The following is a 10,812-nucleotide window of genomic DNA, read 5'->3' as shown; positions in this document are numbered from 1 at the left end:
GCCTCTAGTCTTGTCTACTTTGTTTAGCTTAGTATGTCACAAATGAGAAGTGGAAGACTAAGTCTCTTGAAACTTGATGCAGTACTTCTCCAGAGCTCAGTAAGAGGAAAACTTACAATTTGTTGCCATTTTAGGATTTTGAGGTGAATTCCATGTAGACTTTAATTCAGCAGAATATGAAAAAGAGGAAGAAATAAAAATTATGTTTGCAGATATTCACTGATTGTAGAAATATTATTTATTATATAATATATGATTTCTGTGTTAGGGCTATTATAACAATGTATTGCATGCCAGGTGGCTTATAAACAGCAGACATTTCTAACAGTTTTAGAGGCTGGAAGTCTGTGATCAGGGTTCCAGCATGGTCAGGTATTGGTGAGATCCCACTTGCAGTTTGTAAACTGTCAACTTTTTCTTGTATCCTCATATGGCAGAATGAGAGCAAGCTAGCTCTCTGGCCTCTTCTTTTAAGGGCACCAATCACAATCCCATTTGTGACCTAATCTGCTTCCAAAGGCTCCACCTTCAAATACCATCCCACTGGAAATGATATTTCAACATATAAATTTGCAGAGGACACAAACATTCAGTCCATAACAAGATACTATTTATTACATGGTATATATCATATATATTATGCATGATTACATATAATGTGATATTTTCCATCCAATTTTTATTGGAATGATTACATATACTAGCAAGATGAAATATTAGCCAAGAAAGAAAGAAATGGGACCTAGATAAAGTAAATCCAAGAGAAACAAACTTGTAAAGCTGTGTATAAAAAATATCAAAAGAATATCTAATGAAATAATCATCATCATTAATTTTCATAAAGTTGCTACATAAGGACAGTGTAAAACAACAAACTGAATTTCCACATACCATCCAGAAACAAAATTTGTAGAAGTTTATAATAATCACAGTCATAGTTATATTGAATATGTAGAAATTGTCCTAAAGTTATGTAATACCTCTTCATAAAAAATTACGAAGCATATTGAGATAATTTAAAGAGCTAAGTAAATGGACAAAATATGTTACAATCATAGATTTGAAGACAGCAATTTAAAGATGGCAATTCTTAAACTTCTTAAATTAAATATAAATTCAATCAAAATTTTCCCAACAATGCATTTCTATGTATTTTGTATTTAAAAAACTCTTAAGTTAATCTCATTATCCTGGGTTAGGCAAAATTTCTTAAGGTGTTTTTAAGGTAACGTTTCCAAAGTTATTTAACTACAAACTCTGTGTGTGTGTGTGTGTTTAACACATTAATACATTGGGAAAGTATCTTTTTTTCTGAAACCCTTTGGTAAAAGCTACTTTGAGTTATCTGCTTTATTATCTAATTAGCACAGGACAATCACCAGAATTAAAGGACTGTGATTATCAGCTGAATAAGTTTACAAGAACAGTTCAGGGCATAAAGCCTGACCCGGGTGTAGTGAAAACATCAAAGCTGCAAAGTGCCATTTCCCACAAGAAGATAATAAGTTAATGTATGTTGGCTGTTGGTCAAGATCCATTTCTAGTGTAACAAGGTTAGCTGCACTCAAGAAAGTATATACAGAGCAATTTATGTCACCAAGAAGCATTAACCAGGGAATTGCATAAGATTTCGTTTAGCTTTTCTGTAAGATTTTTATTACTAGAAAAACACTGGTTAAAATATATATTTGCGATGGTGGCCAGGAGTGGGCCTGGAGAGGCCAAGAGGTTCGGAGACTCGGAGGGAGGGAGACTTCTGCCACACACGAGCCAAGGGGTGCCCTGGCCTCCGTGGAGGCAGCAGCAGAGGAAGAATGACCCCAAGTAGAACTGTGCCAAAGAAAAAAGCCAAAGTCTTCAGAAAATAAGGAATCTGCTAAAGAAGAGAATAATCAATGACATTCCAATTCCTGAAAGAGCTCCAAAACGAGCTTGAATGGAAAATCACGTTTCAGGCTCACAGTGCCATGTGTTAGTCCTATCATAAAGATATTTAAAGGCACCTTCATTTGAAAGACTGGCACACAATAACAAACCTGTATCTCTGAAGACTATAAATGCAGTGCAGCAAATGTGTATATATCCAGAACTTATTGCCAGCGTTTTATGTCAAGCCACTGGTAACAATGAGATTATTGAGCCAGTGTATTCCTATGTTGGCATTGTTTTTGGATAGCAAAGAATGTATGTTACTGCCTTACTTGTTACAAGTTGGCTTATGAGTGGAACATGGCTAGTGGGAATGCTTACTGTTGCATGCCTCCTTATTAGTGGGGTAGATACAACAAGAATGGATACTCCGTTACTTTAAGAAAAAACTGGGCACTACCATATTTTGCATGCCAAGTTGCTGCCCCTACAGGATATTTAAAAAGCAACCTAAATGCTTACAGAGAGAGGTTTTGCTGCTTGTTGATGAGTGCTTCAGCTTACACTTTATGATGATGTGGGGTACGGCCACTATCTCCTGTTTCTTCAAGCAGTGTTTCTATTCTTGTTAGATAGCTTTCTGCTGGAGCAAGTGACAAGGTTTATAAGGATTATACAATCTATATATTTTATCTCTTTCTGGGATATTTACTGCAGTTCGAGAATTCAGCTTTATTGGTATTTCCTTTGTTAAGTTTAGTATTAACCTTAATGGTTGCTAAGTGCCTTCAACTGAATGTGAAGAAATAAATGTTTGTGGCTAAAATAATGAAAGTGATTTTTACTTGATGTGTACTCTGACAGTGACATTGAATATTAAAATGAAGATATTTGTCCAGTATAAAGAAAATAAGCACATGCTGAAATTCCTTGAAGTAAAACTTGGACTGAATATGACTCAGAATTTTACAGTGATTTGATTGCAAATCACTGACAAGAATCCCTACAAGCACCATCTCAAGACTTTTTTTTTTTTTGGCAATTAGCACAGTCTTCTTTATTATCTTTCTATATTCTGTGTTAATTATTTGTTTTCTTTCTATACTGCAAGTTATTTTTAGGAGGATTAATGGTAGGTTACTGAAAGACACTGTTACTCTTGATGATAGATGAATTGGAGAGAGGCCAGAAATAATTTCTCATGTAATTCACACTATTTTATTGGGTTCTTTTGTGATGGTTATAGAAGGCTTGAGGTACATCTGGATTCCTTATGTGTGCATGTTAGCAGCATTTGGCGTTTGTTCTTCTTAACTTTGTATGACACATTTCAAGTGGCTTCCGTCAAGAACCATACACCCAATGCTGCTGGTGATTTGCGAAGAAGGTGACAGGCTAATCTACTCAAAATACGGGAGATTTTGTTATGAGGTCAAAATTTACTTTCTTCATATGTGAATTATTTCACTAGAGTTTTCTGGAACAGATCCTACTTTGCATATAAAATCACCACTGTGATATCCTTCCAATTTTGAAAAATAACAGAGCCTTCATTTCAAAGACTACCTGAAGAAAAATGTAGTTTTCTTCTACTTTCCTCAGTGTCTTTTGCAAATTAGAGTATGGACATTTGAAATATTGCTGCCTCTTTCTCCCTCTTCTCTTAACTAGATCCAGAGTTCTGTGGGAAATAGAAGATCAAGCATTACTGCCCTTTGATAAAATGTGATATCTATTATTCTGCAATATTCCAAACAGATGTCTTCCTTACTATTACATGGTCTTTCACACTTTTACTGATTGCAACATTTTCCTTGTAAAATCTTTATTCTATTATAATATTGATCTTTAATTTGAATATGTTCAAGTTCAGAATATATTTCTCAAACATAACATGTAACAAATATGTAATGTGACATAATTATTTACTAGAAAGAATTATTCCTACCTTTAAGCAAGTTTCTAAAGGTGTGTCATGATTTATAACAGCTGAAGTTTTAGTATAAAAAAACTAATTTCAATGTTAGCTGAAAATATGTGGCATTTAAATTAAAATGGAAATCATATAAAGGAAAGTGATTTTTGAGAATGCACATAAAGATATATCCAGAATTATCATGATGCTGTTCTCATCATCTGCTACTTATATAAATGAGAACTTTCTTAGTAATGCAAAGTGCATAATTATTGCATTTTGTATTTTATGACTATTTAGTAAGTGATAACTTTTTCCACATATGCCTATGAATTTGATACCAATTTGATCACGATAAAACAATAACTGTTGCCTCTAATATTTTTCAAATGAACATTTATATGAATGTTGCTCATGTTTTTTAGAAAAATACTGATATTGGGTATACAATTTATTCATGTTTTCTACCAATGTATTAAGTAAAACATGAAATCTTTATCAGAATAAAAATATATGCCCTAAAATGAGCAAGAATTTCTGGAGATACATGCAGATACTGTTAAACATAACTGTACAAAGAAATAGATTTATTATAAAACACAAGTGATGTTATTTATGGAACTGATGCAGTCTTCAACATCAAGAAAAGAATGATGATTATAATAAAATTTACAGCACTGCTTCACAGTCTAAATTCTATGTTCCTTGAAGTTAAATACTTTTTATATTTTTAATCATCTATTAAGAGAAACTTTCAAATAATTAATTTGGCCTTATAAAGAGATTCAGGATAGATGTAGCCTATAGATGTATCATTTTAATAAGTCGGGGTACATGTTTAGTTTTTCCTTATGCTCTTGCTCAGTGAACAGATTTTCAAAATTTTCACTTGTCAGAGTGCGGCAAAAATTCACATTTTCAGTGCACTCTTACCTTAGAAGAGGGCATTTCTCCATTGTCTTTATTTTCTGTTACACATATATGTAAAAGTACAGGCATTCTTAGACTAACTCAAAGATGCTTTTCACTTTTGGAACTTAAGAATCTTTTGATGGTGATATCATATATCTGATAGATTAGTTTCAGTGGTTCTCACGTCACTCTTAGACATAATTTTTTAACTATATTAGGATAGTTGCAGACAATGTACTTCAGGTTAACTCTGTACATCTGAGCAGTGAGTCACTAGTGTTTCACTTCGAGCCTTCTGAAAATATTACCATAGTTACCTAAGCACTCAGTGAATAGTCACATGGTAGCACGTGTGATTAGAGGATGTAAAACAATGTAATTTAAAAATCATCTTCCATATTTTGAAGGGGAAATAGAACACTCTATTTTTTATTTAGTGTGGAATATTTAACTGAATTTTTATTGATTTATATAATAATGATCACATATGCTGAATTAGATTTGGTGGCTGTGTTTTGGTTACATATTGGTAAGCTGCTTTTACTTCTTTCTGTCAACTTATTTCTTAAAACAAATTGATCTGGAAAAATGTTAAAAAGATATATTTGCATAATTTATGCACATGTTATTAACAATATTCTAGGATTAAAGCAGTCCATGTTTACCTTTCTAAACAGCAAAGGAACCAGACAGCAAAGGGTGCAGCCTAAGCATTAGACATAGAGCACCATACCCGGTGCTCAGGCCAGAGGCTGGAGATAACTTAGAGGCATCTTTCCTGCCTAGCTGACCAGGCTCCCTGAAGGAACCATTCAGACTTGCCCACAAACTTAAAGTGACCCATTTACTATTCTGATACATACTGCAAGTTCTCTGTCTCCCCCTGTCCCCAGCCCTCTCCCTCTCCCTCTCTCTACCTAACTCCTCTTTCCTGCCTCATGTGATCCAAGGTAGGAGGACCGTCCACCCAACTCACTGCATCCTCCCTGACAAGGACCTGTAAATAATAAATCTTTGAACCTCATTCCTGATATGGTGGTGTATTGAATTTGTGCCTTCCATCTGAGGAACTAGGGAATACCCTAGTCTCGGTTTTCCCTGCTATGCTAGGGTGACACAAGATGGGGCTCCCAGTGCCAGAGCTGTGGTCAGATGAGAGCCACAAGGGATCTGCTGTGTAAGCAAGTTTCTCATGTTAGGGACCACCTGGTCACTAGTTGGACAGTTGAGGATTAGGCCATCCACCAGGTAAAGGAAGCATTGTGTGAAAGGCACTCTGTAAACACCTACATCCAGCAACTCTATATAAGAGTTATTAGCCATGTTGTACTAAAAGCTGAGTTTAGCTGGAGTCTCTCAAAGCAATCCTATTCAAAATAGATTACATGAAAGGCATTTTGTACCAGTCTCTTTGTCTAGATCCATCCCTTATTTTTTCTAAAATATTCATAATTGTTTTAAGCCTCACATATCTACTCTATAAACTGGGGATAATTTTAATTGCCCTTAATTAAATGATGGAGATGTGGATTTTCTTATTGAAGCTATGTCCTTTAAATAAACATTACATGGTAACAAAGGAACACAATAGCAAGAGTCATTACTTAAATTTGCAAGCACAACGGCAATTCCCTCTTTAGAGAGGCTCATTCATGAAACAATCTATCGTGGATTCCATTCAAGGAGAAGTAGCCTTGTAAGTAGGCTTACATGACACAAATTGTTCATTTGATGCAGGTACTGACACATTCAACTCACTGACTAGAGGATTCCAGAAGTCATGTAACACAGAGACTTCTCATGGGAAGGAGTGGTTCATGTACTCTGGGGCTAAACAGTATTAGCCTGTGTGTCTCTCCGTCATCACGAAGTCATGGGGTTCAGAGAGTGCATGTATGTAACAGCCAATTTCCCATCTATGTAATACCCAATTTCTTACATTGGGCCTCTTCCATCTTCAGATTACATGTGAATCATTGTGTTCCCCTTCCATTTCTCTTGCTTTGATCACATTTGAATATAGCACACTTGAAAGATAGATATAGTTAGCATAATATGCTTGAAAGATAAAATATTCTCATGGATTTTATTATTTGCTTTGATGTTACTAATTGTTAGAACTTTTATAAGTATGCGAATATGCCTAAAATAATGCATACCAAAAATATAATAATAGCCAAATTCTTTAGGATTTATTATGTGCCAAATACTGTGCTAAGTGCTTTACATGTATAATATCACTGAATCTAAATTTGGGTAGCATTACAATCATCCTTATTCAAATAATAAAAATTTGAAGGCCACAGAAATTGAATATGCTACCCAGAGTTGCACAACTTTTAAATAAAGCAGGCTTTAAACTAAGATTTGCCAAAATCTAAATTTCAAATTTTTTGTGCTTGACGCTAGATCACGCAGTAACCTGTATACCACACAGTGAAAAATGGGCTTTCCAAAACTATGGGGTAAAATCCGTATGTGCAAGACACTTATTTTAGATAACCACAAACTGTTATTCATATGATGCCACCGTATCACTAATTTGCAGGAAAAAATTAAAATTCTGTTTCAAAATAATCGTAGAGTCTACCAATAAAACCGTAGGGCCAATAAAAAAAAAAAGGATTTGTGTCACAATCTCAGTTTTTTGTCACTATATGAATTTGGACATTTTAATGAATCTGAGTCTATTATATTTTAAAAATGTTGCAAGCTTTTTGAAATGTTATGCAAAGAATTTGAAGTTTGTATATACAACTATCTCTTTGTTTAATATTAAAGGCATACTGGTTAATAATGATAGTGCCTGAAATTGTAAATGTTGCTTTAAATACAGGGTATGTTGTTAACAATATTTAATAAAGGATTAAATGCACATGGTATACTTTAGAAAGATGCTATGAAATTTATGACTTCTATGAAGGTCACTCCATGTTTAGCACCATTTCACCTGACAAGGAAGGTTCTGCCTTAGGCTTACTGAGAACTGCCTACTACTGTTTTCAATTTAATAAAATCTCTATAATAGAATTAAATTCTATTATAATTAGAATCTATTTTAAGAACATGATATAATAATATACATTTATAATATATTCATACCTATGTAATTCAAATAAATTAACAAAACATGCATATGTCAATATTCTTACTAAGTTTCAATCTTCTTTCTGTTAAAAGTAGATTTTGTATTAATGCTTGCGAGGCAAATTTCTATGAACCAAGACCACATCTATCATTTTCTAAGTCTAAGTAAGATATTTTTTAGAGAAGAAGCATAATCACTATCATTGGTACATATATATCAAAATGTCATAAAAATCCTGTGTATATTTTTGGTGACTATCAAAGTTTGAATATGTTGAGATTAGTTTTTTTTTTTTTTTAATGCTAGTGATTTAAGGGATTGTATTTGTTGCTGAAGTCATAAAAATTAGTGGGCTAGAGCCTACTAACAAAAAAATACTACCAGGATATAAATTAGATCCTTTGTAAAGGGCATTATCGCTACAAATATCCAAAATGGATTCAAATATCCAAAATGGATTTAAAATTACAGAAATAATAGTGCATCACTTGATTCTCAGAAACATGAGACGTTTCTAAATACTTGTAAAAATTTCCTTCCTCAGTTCTCTACCTTGTTAAAAAAATGTGTTACTTTATAGAATCTGTCCTATAGACCTATATCTTAACAGTTTAAGATTTTCTACATTTGATCAGTTATTTGGAAAACCCAAAGCAAACAAAATTGAGAAATCATTATTTTGTTTGAATATCATATATACCTGTACTATGAAATTATAGAAATATTAAAGGCCATAATGCAGTTAAGATTCTGACATATATTAGAGATATATTAGAAAATATTTTATTTAACCATTTCCTATCAAAGAACCAAAAGAAACATGTTAAAACAGACATTTTTACTAGTAAAACATGTTCAACAGGTTTTTAGTCAAATTAAAATTCACGAAGATTTTAAGTGCTTACTACGTTTCAGTAACATGGAAAAATATAGGGAAGAAATATTCTCTTGTATCAAAGAATTTATAGTCTCTTAAGATAAAGAGTAGGGTGGAGTAAGCGACAAGGAAAGTACATAGAGCAAAATGCTATCACAGACTAAAAGATAACGACTAAACAGCTAACCCAGACTAAGCAGAAGGAGGCTGGGATGGATTTTAGGAATATCGGTCAGTACATTATTAAAAACTTATTCAACTGGACACACCAATCATCTGCCTTTCTGGACACAGCAATCATCTGCCTTTCTGATGGTTTTTGTTTTTATTTTTGTTTTTTTTTAATCTAGAGGATATAAATACAGTGCCTTGTATCTTGTAGTTAACTAATCATCCAGTGAATGCTTTTAACTCTATACCTGTTAATATAGACCAAACCAGACCCATTTGATTTCACTTAGGCAGAAAAAAAAATAGGTGTCATTTACTTTCCTGGAAGGTATATGAACCCTCCAGCTCTCTCTCAAAAGGTAACGTATAGGAATCTGTATAATTGTATTCTTCCAGGAGACATCACACTAGTTCCCGCTATTAATGGTAGCATTCTGATTGGACTCTGTAAGCAGGATGTATTGAATATCTCCGAAGCCTTGGTAAGATACTTGGATGCCTGAAAATGAGAAATAGAGCCCTTTAAAAATTCAATTTCTGACCTTTTGTTTAAGTTTCAAGGTTTTCTTCAGTCTGAGCCATGAAAACATATCTGCTCCAAGGTAAATGGAAAGAGGCTATATCTGAAATCTACAACCAGGAAAATAGCACTGTGCCTTGTGGGGCTCTTTGAAGGTTTGAGGCAACATATGACAATGTTAGGTATGCTACTCCAATATATTTACCAAGAAACTCTGAAGCTCACTGTTTTGACTGGACCAGAACAATACAAGGCTCTAGAATTCTGGAGCAAGTTGTACTGCCACTGGGCCACATGAGCCAGGAGATTTAGTGGTACGTCAAGGGTGTGTGGCCGTTAGTGTTATATGGAAAAGCATTATATTTAGGGAAACTACAGCATATATTCTTATGATGCGGAAGTAAGCTGCTCCATATTCTTCAGATAACTTTTATCTGTTTGACATACAAACAACAGCAGAAAAATAATTTCTGACTTGATAAGAGGTCCTACTAGCAGTAGAAAATTTGGGGTCACCAACATGCCATGCAAATCTGAGCTGCCTGTCATGATCTAGCTGTTATCTGACCACAGAAGCCATCAATTTTGGCATTTGCAATAGCATCCTATGGTCAAGTAAGGGAGTATATACAATATTGGGCTTGAACAACTCCTGAAAACACAACTAAGTTACATGAAAAAGAGGTTCAAAGTCCAATAAATCTACTTTTATTTTTAAATTTAAATTCAATTTTCGTCAACAAATAATAATTGTATATATATATGGGGTACAATGTGATATTATGATACATGTATACATTGTGGAATGATTAAATCAAGCTAATTAACATACCTATTACCTCACACATTTGTCATGTCTTTGTGGCGAGAACATGTAAAATCTACTCTTCGCAATTTTGAAATATACAATAAATTATAGTCACTATGTCATACGATATACCATTATAACTTATTCTTCTGTTTAAGTGAAACTTTGTACCCTTGGAGTAACGTGTTTTTTTCCCCTGATCCATTCTGCCGCCAGTGTTTGGTAACAATCATTCTGCTCTCTGTTTTTATGAGTCTGACACTTAGATTGCACATAGAGGTGAGACCATGTAGTGTTTGTCTTTCTGTGCCTGGCGTTTTCACTTCACATAATGTCCTGTAGATTCATCTATGTTGTTGTAAATGACACATTTCTTTCTTTACAAAGGCTTTGTATTGTGTATATCTACCCCATTTTCTTTATCCATTCATCCACTGATGGGCACATAAATTGTCTCCGTATCTTGGCAATTGTAAGCAATGTTGCAATGGACGTGGGAGTCAGATATCTCTTCAAGATACTGATTTCTTTTCCTTGAGATGTATATTCAGAATATATATTTGGATCATATAGTAATTCTATTCTTAGTTTTTTGAAGAAATTATAATTTTTTTCCAAAATTGATATAATAATTTATATTCCCACTGACATT

General features: G+C 33.7%; 1 pseudogene; it reads left to right on the top strand.

The window, feature by feature from the left end:
- The first annotated feature begins 364 nt into the window (after positions 1–364).
- LOC105713671 (probable C-mannosyltransferase DPY19L4) lies at positions 365–9,335 on the top strand (annotated as a pseudogene).
- Positions 9,336–10,812: the final 1,477 nt, after the last annotated feature.

The sequence above is a fragment of the Aotus nancymaae genome, unplaced genomic scaffold, assembly GCF_030222135.1.
Source record: "Aotus nancymaae isolate 86718 unplaced genomic scaffold, 86718_ANA_hifiasm-v0.15.2.pri h1tg000002l, whole genome shotgun sequence".
In the NCBI taxonomy this organism is placed as follows: domain Eukaryota; kingdom Metazoa; phylum Chordata; class Mammalia; order Primates; family Aotidae; genus Aotus; species Aotus nancymaae.
Note: the sequence above shows the minus strand (reverse complement) of the source record. Positions and strands in the feature narration are given on the sequence as shown.